The sequence below is a fragment of the Schistocerca cancellata genome, chromosome 2 (assembly GCF_023864275.1).
Source record: "Schistocerca cancellata isolate TAMUIC-IGC-003103 chromosome 2, iqSchCanc2.1, whole genome shotgun sequence".
Classification (NCBI taxonomy): domain Eukaryota; kingdom Metazoa; phylum Arthropoda; class Insecta; order Orthoptera; family Acrididae; genus Schistocerca; species Schistocerca cancellata.
Window position 1 is genome coordinate 171,951,729 of NC_064627.1, and position 18,083 is coordinate 171,969,811.

At 40.1% G+C, this 18,083-nt stretch overlaps 1 protein-coding gene across 1 annotated transcript in view; it reads right to left on the minus strand.

Moving 5' to 3' along the window:
- LOC126161492 (uncharacterized) overlaps positions 1–18,083 on the minus strand; it is a 307,720-nt gene that overhangs the window by 234,181 nt on the left and 55,456 nt on the right. The window lies entirely within an intron of this gene.

The window sequence follows — 18,083 nt, forward strand, 5'->3', positions numbered from 1 at the left end:
GAGCATAAAATGGCATAAGAGAAGTAAGATTCATTATGAATAGGAAGGTGTGGCAGAAGGTGAGTTACTGTGAACAGTTCAGTGATAGGGGTTGTTCCATCAGTTTCAAAAGCAAACAACATGTTGACGATCACTGTTCTGATATACAGGCTAACATTACAAGCAGCAGCAGCAGCAGCAGCAGCAGCAAGAGAGAGAGAGAGAGAGAGAGAGAGAGAGAGAGAGAGAGAGAGAGAGAGAGAGAGATGAGATACGTACTTAGTTCATAATTTAGTTGTGATGAGGAGTAGACTGAAGTTCAAGAGAACAGTATAGAAGAATCAATGTGGAAGGAAGTGGGATACAGAAGTATTGACGAATGATGAGACGTGCAATAAAGAATATCAGAGTAGGCAGTTCAGTTGAAGAGGAGTGGATATCTCTAAAAAGAGCAATCACAGATGTTGAACAAACACTGGCATGAGGAAGTTAGCTGCGAAGAAACTTTGGGAAATGAAAGAAATACTTCAATTGATTGATGAAAGAAGGAAGTTCAGAAGTGTTCAGGGAAAGACAAGAATACAACAATATAAACCAGAAGTGAAATAAATAGTAAGCACAGAGCAGCCAAGGCGAAATGGCTGCTGGAAAGATGTGAAGAATCAAAAAATAAATTAAGACAAGGCGAAATGCCTGCAGGGAAGATGCGAAGGAATCTGAAAAAAATTATCATTGGGACGAATTACTCAGCATGTAGAGACATCAAAACAACCTTAGGTGAAATTAAAAGCAAAGGTGGTACCATTAAGAGTGCAATGTGAATTCCACTATCAAACACAGAGGAAAAAAGAGGATGGATGGAAAGATTACATTGACTGAAAGAAATCACAGCATCAAAAAATAATTAATGTAGAGTAACGAAATTTTGGGAATACGTTTATCTAGGTAACATATTTAAGTGATTAACATTTCAAGATCACAGGTTAATGTAAGCACAAGATAAGTCATTGCAAATGTGAAATTTGGTACGTTTATAACCAGGGTAACTGCCGGAATGTTGAATGCAAACATGCATGCATTGTGTTGTACAAGTACCGGGTTTTCAGTTCGTGGGATGGAGTTACATGCCTGTTGCACTCTGTCAGTCAATAAGGGGACTGTTACTGCTGATTGTGGATGAGGCTGGAGTTGTCTGATAATGTCCAATGTGTGCTCGACTGGAGATAGATCTGGTGATCAAGCAGGCCAAGGTAACACGTCTACACCCTGTAGAACAGGTTGGCTTACAACAGCATATGTGGTCAAGCGTTATCCTGTTGCAAAACACACCCTGGAATGCTGTTCATCAATGGCAGCACAACAGATCAAATCACCAGACTGACCTACAAACCTTCAGTCAGGGTGTCTGCTATAACCACTAACATGCTCCTGCTGTCATTCGAAATCGCACCACAGACCATAACTCTAGGTGGAGGTCCAGTATATGTAGCTTGAAGATGGGTTGGTTGCAGGCCCTCAACTGACCTCCTGCTAACCAACACACTGCCATCACTGGCACTGATGCAGAACAAGCGTCCATAAGAAAACTCAACAGATCTCCAGTGAGCTCTCGCTTGATACTAATGGGGTCACAAATGGTGGAGGTATAGGGTCAGTGGAATGCACACTACATGGCATCTGGCTGAGAACTGTCCTTGAAATAACTGACTTTTAACAGTTTGTTGCATGACCGTGGTGTCAACTGCTGCTTTAATTGCTGCTGCAGATGCTGTATGATGTGCCACAGCCATACACCAAACACCAAACACAATGGTCTTCCCTCTCAGTAGTCCAGGGATTGGCGTGAAATTTGAATAAACTTAATTTTCAGATTTATAAACATGCTTACCAGCTTTCATTTATGTCACACAAGTGCTTCTTCATGTTGTGATCTCTCTCTCTCTCTCTCTCTCTCTCTCTCTCTCTCTCTCTCTCTCTCTCTCTTTTTGCCAGCATTGTGTGAGGGGGAAGGACTTTGCCTGATGACATGACAGAAGAAGAAATTTGAGTCAATATTAATGATATAGGGGGTTCAGTAATAGACTCAGAATTTAAGAGCTCTGGAAGGTTTGAGATCAAATAAGGCAGAAGGGGTACATAACATCCCATTAGAATTTCTAAAATCAGTATAGGAACTGGCAATCAAATGACTCTTCAAGCTGATATGTAGAATCTATGAGAATGGCAACATACCACCAGACTTTCAGAAAATTTTCATCCACACAATGCCGAAAATAACAAGAGCAGACAAGTGCAAAGACTATCGCACAATCAGCTTAACAGCTCATGCGCCCTAGTTGCTGACAAGAATAATACAGAGATGAATGGAAAAGAAAATTTGGGATCAGTTAGGTGACAATTAGTTTAGCTTTAGGAAAAATAAAGGCACCAGAGAGGCTGACTTTGCACTTGATAACAGGAGTAAGATTGAAGAAAAATCAAGACATGCTCATAGGATCCGTCTAAGTAGATAAAGCACTTGACAATGTAAAATGGAGCAAGATGTTTGAAATTCTGAGAAAAATACAAGTAATCTGTAGTGAAATATGATTAATATACAATGTGCACAGTAAGCAAGAAGAGACAATAAGACTGGAAACCAAAAACGAAGTGCTAAGCTTAAAAATGATGCAAGAGAGGGATGTAGTCTTTCACCATTACTAATGAATCAGAGCATCCAAGAACCATTGATTGAAATTAAAGAAAGGTTCAAGAGTTGGATTAAAATTCAAGGTGAAGGGACATCAAGGATAAGATTCAATGATTATATTGCAATCCTCAGTGAATGTAAAAAATTAAAGAATTTGCTGAATGGAATGAACAGCCTAATAAGTACAGAACCGGAATTGAGAGTAAACCAGAAAAAGATAAAGGTAATGAGATGGAGCAGAAGTGAGAATAGTGAGACACTTGACATCAAAATCTGTTATCACAAAGTAGATGAAGTTAAGGAATTCTGCTTCCTTGGAAGCAAAATAATCTCTGACTGATGAAGCAAGGAGTATGTTAAAAGTTTACTAACACAGGCAGAAAGGAGGACATAAAACATCGACCAGCATAGGCAAAGAGGGCATTTCTGGCAAGATAAGTCTGCTGTTATCAAACATAGGCCTTAATTTGTGGAAGAAATTTCTGAGAATGTACATCTGGAGCACTGCATTGGATGGTAGTGAATAATGAAAACCAGAACTGAAGATAATTGAAGCATTTGAGATAAGAAGAATGTTGAAAATCATATGGATTTAGGAGGTTATCTGCAGAATCGGCAAAGAAAGGAACACATGGGGAAGAGAGAGAGAGAGAGAGAGAGAGAGAGAGAGAGAGAGGAATATGCAAAATAGAAGATGCGGTGCACACAGTTGTTCCTCAGTTTGCATCGAAGACGGTCGGCAGGACTGTCTAGATGCAGGATCATTTGCTATACATAAAGCTCTTTTACAAGAACGGAGTTTGCATCGAAGATGCTCGGCAGGACTGTCTAGATGCAGGATCATTTGCTATACATAAAGCTCTTTTACAAGAACGGTGACTGTGAGCCCATGGCTCTGCAGAAATCCCAGACACTAAAGATATGAATAAGGACAATGACATATGAATATAAAGAATTGCAGAATATGGGCAATGAAAAATCCACTCCCACATCAACCAGTATCACTCCATTCTGAAAATTAGCTGTGTGGTGTGGTTTGAGAGCATCATTTATCGTAGGGCTGGATTTTTTTTGAGGAGATGGATCCTGCACATTCTGTTACCTGTACCATCACTGGTAGACACTATGATGGTCTTTTACACACCAATGTCATACCAAACCTTCAACAGCGTGGTTGTACGTAGGATCATTTTTATGTAAGATGGTGCTGCTCCACACGTTGCGTACCCAGTGCAGAGACAATCTGGAAATGTGATAATTATCAGCCATCATTTCCCTGCAGCCTGGCTGTCCAGATTAGCTCATCGTAATCCGTGTGACTTCTGGAAGTAAGGTTATCTGAAAGATTCTGTGCTTGGATTATAAATGTTGCTGAACTGGAGACACACATTGTAGAAAGCATTCTAAATGCGATCTCCAAGACACTGCAATTTTTTATGGAATATGTTGTTTCTCTATTTCAAATTGTGAAAGAAAACTGTGGACAGCATACTGAACATGTCTTGCACCAGTCTCACAACAAAACACAATTTCATTATTGCTTTTTGTGTGGTTTTTGGCCTCAGAACAATTAAAAACTGATTTTCCTCATCCAATGTGGTACGAACTCGTCATGGTGGATAGGTTTACCTAACGAACAGTGCCGCTACTGTTGAAATCCAAACTTGTGCAGTCGTGCACATTGCCCAGTACAGTTGGTTCAATGTGCAACATACAGCTGTTGTATTGTGATTCACCTGACATTTGTAGACGATCCCATTCATGTTAAGATGCTGGCACAAACATTGGGTGGTAAAATTTTCATTTTTTTTCCCAGAATGTTTCCCCCTTCTTTGATAATATTCCATTCAAGTTTGACATCATTCTCAGCAACCCCCCCCCCCCCCCCCCCCCCGCCCTCCCTCTCAAAACTTCGAGAAAAATATTCCCACACGGGCAACTACAAAATAACACATAATAATTAAATGTAATTTTATTATGAAAAGGGTAGTTGCTACTCACCATATAGTGGAGATGCTGAGTTGCAGATAAGCACAACAACAAAAAATGGTCACAAAATAAGTTTTTGGCCAACAAGGCCTTTCTCTGAAATCAGAAATAGACAACTCTCTCTCTCTCTCTCTCTCTCTCTCTCTCTCTCTCTCTCTCTCTCTCTCTGTGTGTGTGTGTGTGTGTGTGTGTGTGTGTGTGTGTGTGTGTGTGTGTTTTGACAAAGCCTTGTTTGCTGAAAGCTTACATTACATTACATTATATTAACACTTGTTCCATAAATCATGAATGCAACATTACGTAACATAATGATGTGGAACATGTCAGTTTAGCATAAGTTTTCTTTCAACAATATAATTTTTTTTTTAATTTACCGTTACTGCTTCATATCTAAAAATTCATCTACTAACTAGAAGGAATTGTCATTCAGAAATTCTTTTAATTTGTTTTTAAATGTTGGTTGGCTGTCTGTCTGACTTTTAATGCTATTTGGCAAATGACTAAAGATTTCTGTAACAGCGCAATTCCCTCCTTTCTGTACCAAAGTCAGATTCAACCCAGAACTGTGAAGATCATCCTTTCTTCTAGTGTTGTAGCTATGAATTTCACAATTACTTTTTAATTGGGATGGGTTATTAATAACAGATTTCATAAGTGAATACATATGTATTGCGAAGGTACTGTGAATATCCTGAGCTCCTTAAATAAGTGTCTGCAAGGTGATCTTAGGTGGGCTTCAGCTATTATTCTGATTATGTGCTTTTGTGCAATGAATACTTTTTCTCTTAATGACGAATTACGCCAAAATATGATGCCACATGAAAGCAGGGATTGAAAATGGGCATAGCAGGCTAATTTACTATCGTTTATCACTAAAATGTACAATAACCCTAATAGCATAAATAGCTTAACCTAACAGTTTCAGCAGATCATCAATGTGTTTCTTGCACTTCAATCTCTCATCAATGCACACACCCAGAAATTTTGAATATTCTCCCTTAGCAAGAGGCTTCTTTTCACTTACTGTACAGATTAGTGTGTACTGTGTTTCCTCAAAATTTAGTGAGAGTCCATTTGCAGAGAACCATTTAATAATTTTCTGGAAGATATTATTTACAATTCCCTCAGCTGAGTCCTGTTTGTTGGGTGTGATTACTAAACTTTTATCATCTGCAAGAAGATCTAGCTTTGTATTGTCAAGAATATAAAGTGGCAAATCATTAATACATATTAAGACCAATAAGGGAACCAAGACTGAACCCTGTGGGACATCATTCTTGATACCTCCAAAGTTAGAGGCCTCTGCTGATTTTTGCAGACTATCTATACTGTTAATTTCAACCTGCTTCATTCTTCCAGTTAAATATGAATTAATCCATTTGTGCACTGTCTCACTCATACCACAATACTTACACTTATCTACGAGTATACGAATTTCATGATTCACACAGTCAAATCCTTTGAGAGATCACAAAATATTCCAATGGGTGATGTTTGGTTATTCAGAGCATTTAATATTTAATCAGTGAAAGCATATATAGCATTTTCTGTTGAAAATGCCTTTCTGAAAATCAAACTGACATTTTGTTAGTACTTCATTTTTACAAATGCTATTCTTGAATACATAACTTTTTCAAGAATTTTGGATAAAGCTGTCAGAAGTGAGATTGGGTGGTAATTGTTAGCATCAGATGTATCCCCTTTTTATGCAATGGCTTAACAACAGCATATTTGAGTCTGTCTGGAAAAATTACCTGTTTCAGTGCACTAATATATACTAGTCGTGTTTAAAAAGTAAGGTGACTTTATATTTTTATGAAAAAATATTTATTTATTCATCTATATGCATATTGTCCCCTTCAAATAATCCCCCTCAGATACAATACAACGTTTCTTCCAATCCTCGAAGCACTTCTCATAAGCACTTTTTGGTACAGCCTTGAGTACTTCCAGCAATGCAGTTTTTACCTCCTCAATCACTGAAAATCTTCGTCTCTTCATCTCTCTCTTTAGTTTTGGGAACAGGAAAAAATTGCAGGGGGCCAAATTCGGTGAATATAGTGGCTGAGGCATGATTGTAGTGTTGTTTTTGTCCAAAACATCTCTGACAAGCAATGATGAATGAACAGGTGCATTGTTGTGATGCAAATGTCATGAATTGTTTTTCCACAATTTCGGACTTTGAGTATTGCTTCTCACAAATGGCACATAACGTGAAGGTAATACTCCTTATTGACTGTACAATCTTGAGGCAAAAATTCATGATGCACTACACCACAGTAACTGGAGTGAGTGAGTGAGTGAGTGAGTGAGTGAGTGAGTGAGTGACAAGTGAGCAAAACTTCGACATTTGATTGAACTTGGCATACTATTTTTTGTCTTGGTTCTTTGGGATTCTTCCATTGGGCAATCGGGTTCTAGTTTCAGCGTCATAACCATAAACCTGTGTTTTGTCACCAGTTATGACCATTTTGGGCGAATCATGATGTCATTCAAAAGCTCTTAAGTGACGCTCATGTGACGGTTATTCTGATCAAAATTGAGGTGATCTGGAACCAACTTTTGCAGACACATGTCTCGTGCCCAAAACATACAAAAAATTGCACGACACGAGCTGACCAATAATGCAGACAATATTGCCATTGGGAGAAGGGATGTAACATAGCTTAAAGAAATATATGGACAAATGGAAGCAGAAGGAACAAGAATTGGACTTCCTGTAAATGAAAGCGAGACAAAATATATGAAGCTAGAAGAACACCACAGGACCTGAAGATCTCTGATAAATGCTTCAAAGTTGTTAGATGCTTCCACTATTTAGGTGTCCTCCTAAACAATGATAACAGTATGAGACAATGTATTTAGAGAAACGATACAGGCAGGAAACATAGCCTATTATGCAAACCTAAAGATACTCAGGAACACTAATTACAAGAGCAACTAAACTGAGAATATACTATTCCCTTGTGTGATCTGTTGCCGCATATGAATCAGAAACATTGACAATGGCAGAAACAGACAGTAACAGCCTAAGGGCATTTGAACAGAAAATCTTACAAAAAATCTATGGGTCTGTGAGAGAGGCAGAAGGGTGGAGAGTGAGATACAACCATGAAATACAAGAGCTTATACAAGGGGAAGATAAAGTGAAATTTATCAAATCTCAAAGAATACATTAGTTAGGACATATGGAGAGGACGACGGACGACAGGATGCCCAAATGAATAATGAATGACAGACCGTATTCCACCAGAAGGAATGGCAGACCAAGAGCTAGATGGATGGACAATGTGCTGGCTGACACAGCCAAGATGCGGATCCATGGATGAAAGAAAAAAGCTGAGAACAGGAAGATCCCAATATTCTAATGTCCTCAGCAACTTCTCTTACGGTAATTCAATGATTTTCCAAAACAATTTTCTTCAAAGCTTTGATGTCATCATATGTCGGTGTGCTGGGGCATCCATTGCGAGGTTCGTCATTAGCATCTTCTCAGCCATCTTTGAAAATGATGTACCACTTGTAAACTCTTCTCTCTCTCTCTCTCTCTCTCTCTCTCTCTCTCTCTCTCTCTCTCTCTCTCTGAGCAGTCTCACTGTTGCAAAATTTGATGCAAATTCTTTGCTCCATTTTTATAACACCACAGGCCAGCTAAAGATTATTTTTGAAAATACTTTAGCTGATCTTTATAGATTTTTATGAGCTGAATCCAAATCTAGCCTCAGTTTTTTTGTATCACCGATAGTTTTTGAGCAATATGCTTTTTATTATATAGAATAAAAATCGTATGCTACACGGTAAACGGGGAAATTAATGAAACATTTTTTTTACAACATAAGCATGGTTTGCATTTACAGTAAGCTACTTAAAACAATTGTGTGTGTTAATAGAGGTTTCACTTGTCAGCTGGAATTGGTTTGTATTTTCTCTCTCTTTTTTCTTTGAAGCTTCTTGTGTAGCTTTTTCTACAATGAGACGCTTGCTGAACTTCTTGGTGAAGTGACCAACAGTAGTCCCCCATCATGTTGGTGTTCCAGCAGCCCTGATAACGTTTTTACATCACTTTAATGTCCTGGTGAAAATGCTCTCCTTGCTCCTCACTAACATCTCCCATATTGTCTGGGAAGTAATCAAGGTGACTTCAAAAAGTGACCTTTCAGGCTCATCAAACATGCTAAAGTTTTAAACTTCTTTAACCTTGTAGCTATAATAGATACATATTATGGGTCTTTTTCATATCCTAAGAACTTTGTAACAACTTGCTTGAATGATACCCATGCTTCTTTCTCATTTAAGGTCATTGTGGATTCAGAGTTAGCATCAAACAGCAATTTTCTAATGTCAGGTCCGACAAAGATGCCTTCTTTCAGTTTAGCTTCTGAAAGGTGTGGAAACATTTGGCAGAGATACCGTACTTAAAACATGGTCCATCTTTAGGCAAAGACTATACAAACGGTTTCATTAGTAGAGGTAGTAGGAGAACGTTTTTCGGATATACAAGGTTTTTGCATAGAATGTTCTTCTCACCAGGTTTTAAGGACTCCCTCACAGGCCAGTTCTTTCTGCACCAATGTTGATCCCTAGCCCTACAGTCCCATTCACATAAGAAACATGGAAATTTGGTAAAGCCACCTTGCTGAACAAGGAGCATGCATGTTACTTTTATATCACCACATATCATCCAACCATGAGCAGAAAAGCCTATTTTATTTAGCACTATTTATAGGTTTTCATAGCTTTCTTTCATATGTATAGAATGTCCAACAGGTATAGATGCATACATGTTACCATTGTGTAATAAAACATCCTTTAAACTAGTTTTGAATGAGTCAATAAACAGCCTCCAGTCTTCCGTATTGTATTCAATACCAAACTCATTCATCAGACCAGAAATGTCTGAGCAGTACACTAAATCACCTTCTAATTGAAAAAAAACTTGAGAAACTGTTGCTCTCTTTCTATACATGTATATGCTGGTTCCAACTGCCAATAAGTTCTTTTCTTTTAATGTAGAGCCAAGCAATTCAGCTTTTTCTTTCGTTAAGCCCAGATCCCTAACCAAATCATTAAGCTCGGTCTGCGTAAACAACTTGGGCTCTAGACTTTCTGTATTACATTGGACTTCATCATCATCTAGTTCATCTAAATCAGATTGTATATAAGAAAATACTTTTGTTGGAATAGAATTTAAATCTGCGAAACAAATACTAACAAAGAGATAGAGGGGCTGGCCAGTACTTACCTCAGCTCAGTACAGCCGATAGATACACATAAAACAGAACCGAAAATTACATTCCTAGCTTTCGGAACAAATGTTCCTTCATCAGGGAGGAGAGAGGGGAAAGAAAGGGAAGAAGGGAAAGGAGATTCAGTTACTCACAACCCAGGCTATGAAGCAACAGGGAAAGGAAAATAGGGAGGGTAGCAAGGATGGAAGCATGGTTGTCAGAGGGAAGCCAAAGATATTCTACTGTAAGTACTGTGCCAGCTTCAAACCAAAGAGGATGCATACAGAAGTAAAGAGGTATGTAGTATAAAGATAAACACAACTATGTAGGATGAAAAGATGCGTGAATGGCTAAAGAGGAAAGGGCAAGAGGAGAAGACTGAAGAGTAAATGGGAGTGAGGTTGTTTAACGTAGGTTCAGTCCAGGGGGATGGCGGGATGAAAGGATGTGTTGGAGTGCAAGTTCCCATCTCCGCAGTTCAGAGGGACTGGTGTTGGGTGGGAGAAGCCAAATGGCACATACGGTGTAGCAGGTTCCTAGGTCCCTAGAATTATGCTGGAGGGCATGCTCCGCTACTGGGTATTGGGCATCTCCTAGGCGGACAGTTCGTCTGTGTCCGTTCATGCCCTCAGCCAGTTTAGTTGTTGTCATGCCGATGTAAAAGGCTGTGCAGTGCAGGCATGTCAGTTGATAAATGACATGTGTAGTTTCACACGTGGCCCTGGTGAAACTACACGTCATTTATCAACTGACATGCCTGCACTGCACAGCCTTTTACATCGGCATGACAACAACTAAACTGGCTGAGCGCATCATCGGACACAGACGAACTGTCCGCCTAGGAGATGCCCAATACCCAGTAGTGTAGCATGCCCTCCAGCATAATTCTAGGGACCTAGGAACCTGCTACACCGTATGTGCCATTTGGCTCCTCCCACCCAACACCAGTCCCTCTGAACTGCGGAGATGGGAACTTGCATTCCAACACATCCTTTCATCCCGCCATCCCCCTGGACTGAACCTACGTTAAACAACCTCACTCCCATTTACTCTTCAGTCTTCTCCTCTTGCCCTTTCCTCTTTAGCCATTCACGCATCTTTTCATCCTACATAGTTGTGTTTATCTTTATACTACATACCTCTTTACTTCTGTATGCATCCTCTTTGGTTTGAAGCTGGCACAGTACTTACAGTAGAATATCTTTGGCTTCCCTCTGACAACCATGCCTCCATCCTTGCTACCCTCCCTATTTTCCTTTCCCTGTTGCTTCATAGCCTGGGTTGTGAGTAACTGAATCTCCTTTCCCTTCTTCCCTTTCTTTCCCCTCTCTCCTCCCTGATGAAGGAACATTTGTTCCGAAAGCTAGGAATGTAATTTTCGGTTCTGTTTTATGTGTATCTATCGGCTGTACTGAGCTGAGGTAAGTACTGGCCAGCCCCTCTATCTCTTTGTTAGTATTTGTTTCGCATCTTTATATGAGATTTTCCATTAATCATTTAGAATTTAAATCTGGTGGTTCAGGAACAGGCAAATCTACACCATGCCCTACTGGTCAGATGGCGGACGGAAGGTTAGTGTAGTTTATTATCTTCTTGTTTCTCGAATTATGACCAGTAATATCAACACTGCAAAAGCAGCAATCATCGAAATGATTTCTTGGCTCCCTTCATATCATAGGAACAGCTCTTTCTCTCCTTTTTGGACCATTTTCTCAGATCTTCAACACACACATACCATACCTTATGTAGTGCCGAAGATTTATCTTTATCACCAAGTCTAGAGCCAAAATATGATAGATAAACCTTTTTCACAAATTTTGTAATGTTTCTTTGGTTTTTTTTAATCACGAATACAACAAAAACAGCCAGCAGAGTTTTCAAAATCACGATTAGACACTATACTGAGCCCATGTACAGGAAATGGGAAAGTGAGGTTAGGTTGACAGTAAACAAAACACCACCTGTTAACAAAAAAATAGAATCAACATTTTTTGCCACCAAATGTTTTCAGCAGTGCTACCAACGTCATCTACATTCATTACACCTACTTTTTAAATTATTTTAACTATATAAAAGCTGTTAAATTCTTTAAAAACCGGTTAATTTAATAAATTTAATGCTAAAATGTGAAGAAATGGTGGGTGATCCATTTTTTTATGTATCATATTTGGATTTCCCACCCTAAAAACCATACAAATAAGGTATTTTCAGCAAAAAAGTTCTTCCATCACTGGCCTGTGTAATCGAAAATCACCAAGCACACTAAAAGACATCCAACCTCTCTGTCAAAAATAAACGAAGTGTGCTGTAAACTTGAAACCGTGAACATATGTTCAAGACGTGTGTACCGACATAGCGAAAAAAATCTACGTAATCAAACTGAAAGTCAGCACACTTTTTGAACAGCCCTCGCATATGGCTGAGAATCCTACCTATCTGTTGGGAACAAGTTTTTATTACTCTGTTGGAAATGCAATCAATTCAATGCGAGCTTTTACTTTTGAGTGAATTTATTATTTTCCTAATTTCAGTATGAGATGTGGATTGAATTTCAAATTTATCAGATTGCATAGGTATTGCCTTTTCTAAAGAATATGCTGGATCCTATTTCCTCTACAACACTTAAAAAATTATTATTGAAATGCTTTCTACTTGTGACTTTTTGTTAACAAACTTTTCATTGAGTTTGATAGAATACAGTCTTCCAGTGATCTTAGTTGTCCTGTTTTCCTTTTAACAATATACCTAATTGTTTCTATTTTATTATCAGAGGTGCTAATCTCAGACATAATGCACATACTTCTGGACTTTTTAATAACTTTTCTTAATACAGTGCAGAAATTTTTATAATGTTTTACTGCTTCTGGATCATTACTCCTCCTAGCTGTGAGATACATTTAACTTTTCTGTTTACAAGATATTTTATTCCTGTAGTAAGGCATGGCTTTTTAGATGGTTTCTTACAATTACATTTCACTGTTTTCATAGGAAAGCTATTTTCAAATTATTCGCAAAGGTATCATGAAATAGGTTAAATTTTAAACTAGCATCACGTTCCCTGTACACCTCATCCCAGTCTAACAGCTGCAAGCTTCCCCTAAAATTTGCAACTGTTAAATTGTTAATTAAACGCGTTATTTTGGAGGACTGTTTTTATTACTGTATGGAGCTATGACATATACTGTAACTAGCAGTGGATCATCATCATCAGATAGACAATTCTTAACAAAAAAGTTATTATTTGATGAAATTTATCTTGGTCTATAAATACACTATATCAATGTGCTGCTTTCATGTACCACCCGAGTAGGAAAATCAATAACTGACGTCAAATTGAAAGAAGCCAGTAACACTTCAAGGTCAAGTTTTCTATCTGACTCTTTCGGGAAATCTACATTGACTTCCCGACAAGCAATAATTTCCTTCCCTCTGTCCGACAGGTAGCAGAAGGATGCAAGTTCTTCAAAAATAGCTGAAAATTTCTCCATGGAGACCTACACACAGTTATTAGTACCATTATTTAACTTAAGCTCACACGCACATGCTTCTATATATCACTTTACACACAATGTTTTAGTTTCCAAACTTTTCAAACTATGATCAATTTTAACATACACTCCTGGAAATGGAAAAAAGAACACATTGACAACGGTGTGTCAGACCCACCATACTTGCTCCGGACACTGCGAGAGGGCTGTACAAGCAATGCTCACACGCACGGCACAGCGGACACACCAGGAACCGCGGTGTTTGCCGTCGAATGGCGCTAGCTGCGCAGCATTTGTGCACCGCCGCCGTCAGTGTCAGCCAGTTTGCCGTGGCATACGGAGCTCCATCGCAGTCTTTAACACTGGTAGCATGCCGCGACAGCGTGGACGTGAACCGTATGTGCAGTTGACGGACTTTGAGCGAGGGCGTATAGTGGGCATGCGGGAGGCCGGGTGGACGTACCGCCAAATTGCTCAACACGTGGGGCGTGAGGTCTCCACAGTACATCGATGTTGTCGCCAGTGGTCGGCGGAAGGTGCACGTGCCCGTCGACCTGGGACCGGACCGCAGCGACGCACGGATGCACGCCAAGACCGTAGGATCCTACGCAGTGCCGTAGGGGACCGCACCGCCACTTCCCAGCAAATTAGGGACACTGTTGCTCCTGGGGTATCGGTGAGGACCATTCGCAACCGTCTCCATGAAGCTGGGCTACGGTCCCGCACACCGTTAGGCCGTCTTCCGCTCACGCCCCAACATCGTGCAGCCCGCCTCCAGTGGTGTCGCGACAGGCGTGAATGGAGGGACAAATGGAGACGTGTCGTCTTCAGCGATGAGAGTCGCTTCTGCCTTGGTGCCAATGATGGTCGTATGCGTGTTTGGCGCCGTGCAGGTGAGCGCCACAATCAGGACTGTATACGACCGAGGCACACAGGGCCAACACCCGGCATCATGGTGTGGGGAGCGATCTCCTACACTGGCCGTACACCACTGGTGATCGTCGAGGGGACACTGAATAGTGCACGGTACATCCAAACCGTCATCGAACCCACCGTTCTACCATTCCTAGACCGGCAAGGGAACTTGCTGTTCCAACAGGACAATGCACGTCCGCATGTATCCCGTGCCACCCAACGTGCTCTAGAAGGTGTAAGTCAACTACCCTGGCCAGCAAGATCTCCGGATCTGTCCCCCATTGAGCATGTTTGGGACTGGATGAAGCGTCATCTCACGCGGTCTGCACGAACGCTGGTCCACCTGAGGCGCCAGGTGGAAATGGCATGGCAAGCCGTTCCACAGGACTACATCCAGCATCTCTACGATCGTCTCCATGGGAGAATAGCAGCCTGCATTGCTGCGAAAGGTGGATATACACTGTACTAGTGCCGACATTGTGCATGCTCTGTTGCCTGTGTCTATGTGCCTGTGGTTCTGTCAGTGTGATCATGTGATGTATCTGACCCCAGGAATGTGTCAATAAAGTTTCCCCTTCCTGGGACAATGAATTCACGGTGTTCTTATTTCAATTGTCAGGAGTGTATATGGCAACTCCTCCTCTATCATAGTGTCACTGCTCGCATGTGTTGAAAGCCTACATTAGCCATTTCCATGTCTGTCACTATATCAAGTTCAGACACACATAGTATATCTATTCCGCTTTCAGTTTCTAAATCTTCTAAACAAACAAGAAGCTCATCTGCATCTACATGATTACTCCACTATTCACAATAAAGTTCCTACCAGAGGGTTCAATAAACCACCTTCAAGCTGTCTCTCTAGCGTTCCACTCTGGAACGGAGCGCAGGAAAAATGTGCACTTAAATTTTTCTGGGCGAGCCCTGATTTCTCTTATTTTATCATGATGATCATTTCTCCCTATGTAGGAGGGGTGCCTACAGAATTTTTTCGCAATCGGAGTAGAAAACTAGTGATTGAAATTTCATGAGATGATCCCGTCGCAACGTAAAACACCTTTGTTTTAATGATTGCCACTCCAATTCACTTATCATGTCTGTGGCACTATCTTCCCTATTTCACAATAATACAAAATGAGCTGCCCTTCTTTGTACTTTTCGAAGTCATCCGTCAGTCCCACCTGATGTGGATCCCATACCGCACAACAATACTCCAGAATAGGGTGGACAAGCATGGTGTAAGCAGTCTCTTTAGTAGACCTGTTGCAGCTTCTAAGTGTTCTGCCCATGAATCGCAATCTTTGGTTTACTCTACCCACAACGTTATCTATGCGATCATCCCAATTTATGTTATTTGTAATTGTAATCCCTAAGTATTCAGTTGAATTTACAGCTTCAGATTTGTGTGACTTATCACATAATCGTAATTTAGCGGATTTCTTTTAGTACTCATGTGAATAACTTCACACTTTTTTTATTCAGGGTCAATTGCCACTTTTCACACCATACCAATATCTTATCTATATCATTTTGCAATTCGGTTTTTGGTCACCTGATGACTTAACAAGATGGTAAATGACACCATCATCTGCAAACAATCTAAGAGGGCTACTCAGATTGTCTCCTGTGTCGTCAATATAGATCAGGAACAATAGAGGACCTATAACAATTCCTTGGGGAATGCCGGATATTACTTCTGTTTCACTCGATGACTTCCCATCGATTACTACGAGCTGTGATCTTCCTGACAGTCGCACAACTGAGGCAATATTCCATAGGCACACAGTTTGGTTAGAAGACGCTTTTGTGAGAAACAGTGTCGAAAGCCTTCTGGAAATCTAAAAATATGGAATCAATTTGACATTCCCTGTCAATAGCACTCATTACTTCACGAGTATAAAGAGCTAGTTGTGTTTCGCAAGAAAGATATTTTCTGAATACATGCTGACTACATGTCAATAAATCGCTTTCTTCGAGGTACTTCATAATGTTTGAATACAGTATACATTCCAAAACCCTACCGCAAATTGACATTAGTGATATGGGCCTGTAATTCAGCTGATTACTCCTACTTCCCTTTTTGGGGTATTGGTATGACTTGAGCAATCTTCCAGTCTTTAAGTAGGGATATTTCTGTGAGCGAGCAGTTGTATGTAATTGCTAAATATGGAGCTATTGTATTAGCATGCTCTGAAAGGAACCTGACTGGTATACAATCTGTACTGGAGGCCTTATCTTTATCAAGTGATGTAAGCTGCTTTGGTATTCTGAGGATATGTACTTCTAAGTTTCTCGTCTTGGCAGTTGTTCTTGATTGGAATTCTGGAATATTTATTTCATCATCTTTGGTGAAGGAGTTTCGGAAAACCGTGTTTAATAACTCTGCTTTAGTGGCACTGTCATCAGTGACTTCACCGTTGTTGTTGCGCAGTGAAGGTATTGATTGCATCTTGCCACAGGAGTGCTTTATGTATGACCAGAATCTCTCTGGGTTTTCTCCCAGATTCCAAGACAGAGTTTTGTTGTGGAAATTATTATAAGCATCTCGCATTGAAGTACGCGCTATATATCAAACTTCTGCAAAACTTTGCCAGTCTTTGGAATTTTGCGTTCTTTTAAATTTGGCATGCTTTTTTGCTGCTTCTGCAGCAGCAATCTGACCCGTTTTGTGTACCATGGGGGATCAGTACCATCACTTATTAATTTATTTGGTACATATCTCTCAATTGCTGTCGATACTCTCTCTTTGAAATCATTCCACAACTTTTCTTCACTTACATGATCAGATCGGAAGGAGTGAAGACTGTCTCTTAAAAAGATGTTAAGAGCATTTTTATCAGCTTCTTTAAATGGATATACTTTGCATTCCTCTTTGATGGTTGTAGGTGTTATGTTATTCTGCAGCAACCGCCTTGTGGTCACTATATCCCTGTATTTGTGACGGTACATCACTATTTGTCCAGGATTATTTGTTCCTAAGACATCAAGTGAACTTTTGCAACCATTTACGCTTCAAGTGGGCTCATGAACAAATTGTTCAAAATAATTTTCTGAGTAAACATTCAGTACAATTTCGGATGACGCCTTATGCCTGCCACTGGCTTTAAACATATATTTTTTCCAGCATATCACGGGTAGATTGAAGTCACCACTGACTATAGTTGTACGAGTTGGATGCCTATTTGAATTGAGACTGAAGTTTTCTTTGAACTGTTCAGCAACTATATCTTCAGAGTCAGGGAGTCGGTACAACAATCCAATTAATAGTTTAGTGCGATTGTCAAGTATAACCTCTACCCATACTATTTCACAGGAACTATCTACATCAATTTCACTACAAGGCAAACTACTTCTGGCAGCAATAAATACTCCACCACCCACTGCATTTAATCTATCCTTTCTGAGCACTGTTAGATCGTTTGAAAACATTTCAGCTGAACTTATTTCCGGCTTTAGCCCGCTTTCTGTACCTATAACTATTTGAGCTTCGGTGCTTTCTATTCGGGCTTGGAGCTCTGGTTCTTTCCCCTACAACAATTTACAACTACAACACTGATCGTTTCTACAACTAACTTACTGTGTTTTACCTGCCCCCTTTTAGATGGATGCCCTTTCTGTGGTTCCCTGAGACCCTCTAACCTAAAAAAAACCGCCCTGTCCCTTCCACACCCTGCTACCCATGTAGCTGCCTCCTGTGTATAGTGGGACTCCTGATCTATTAAGCAGAACCCAAAAACCCACGACCTGATGGCGTCAGTCAAGGAACATGCAGCCTACACAGTCACAGAACTGCCT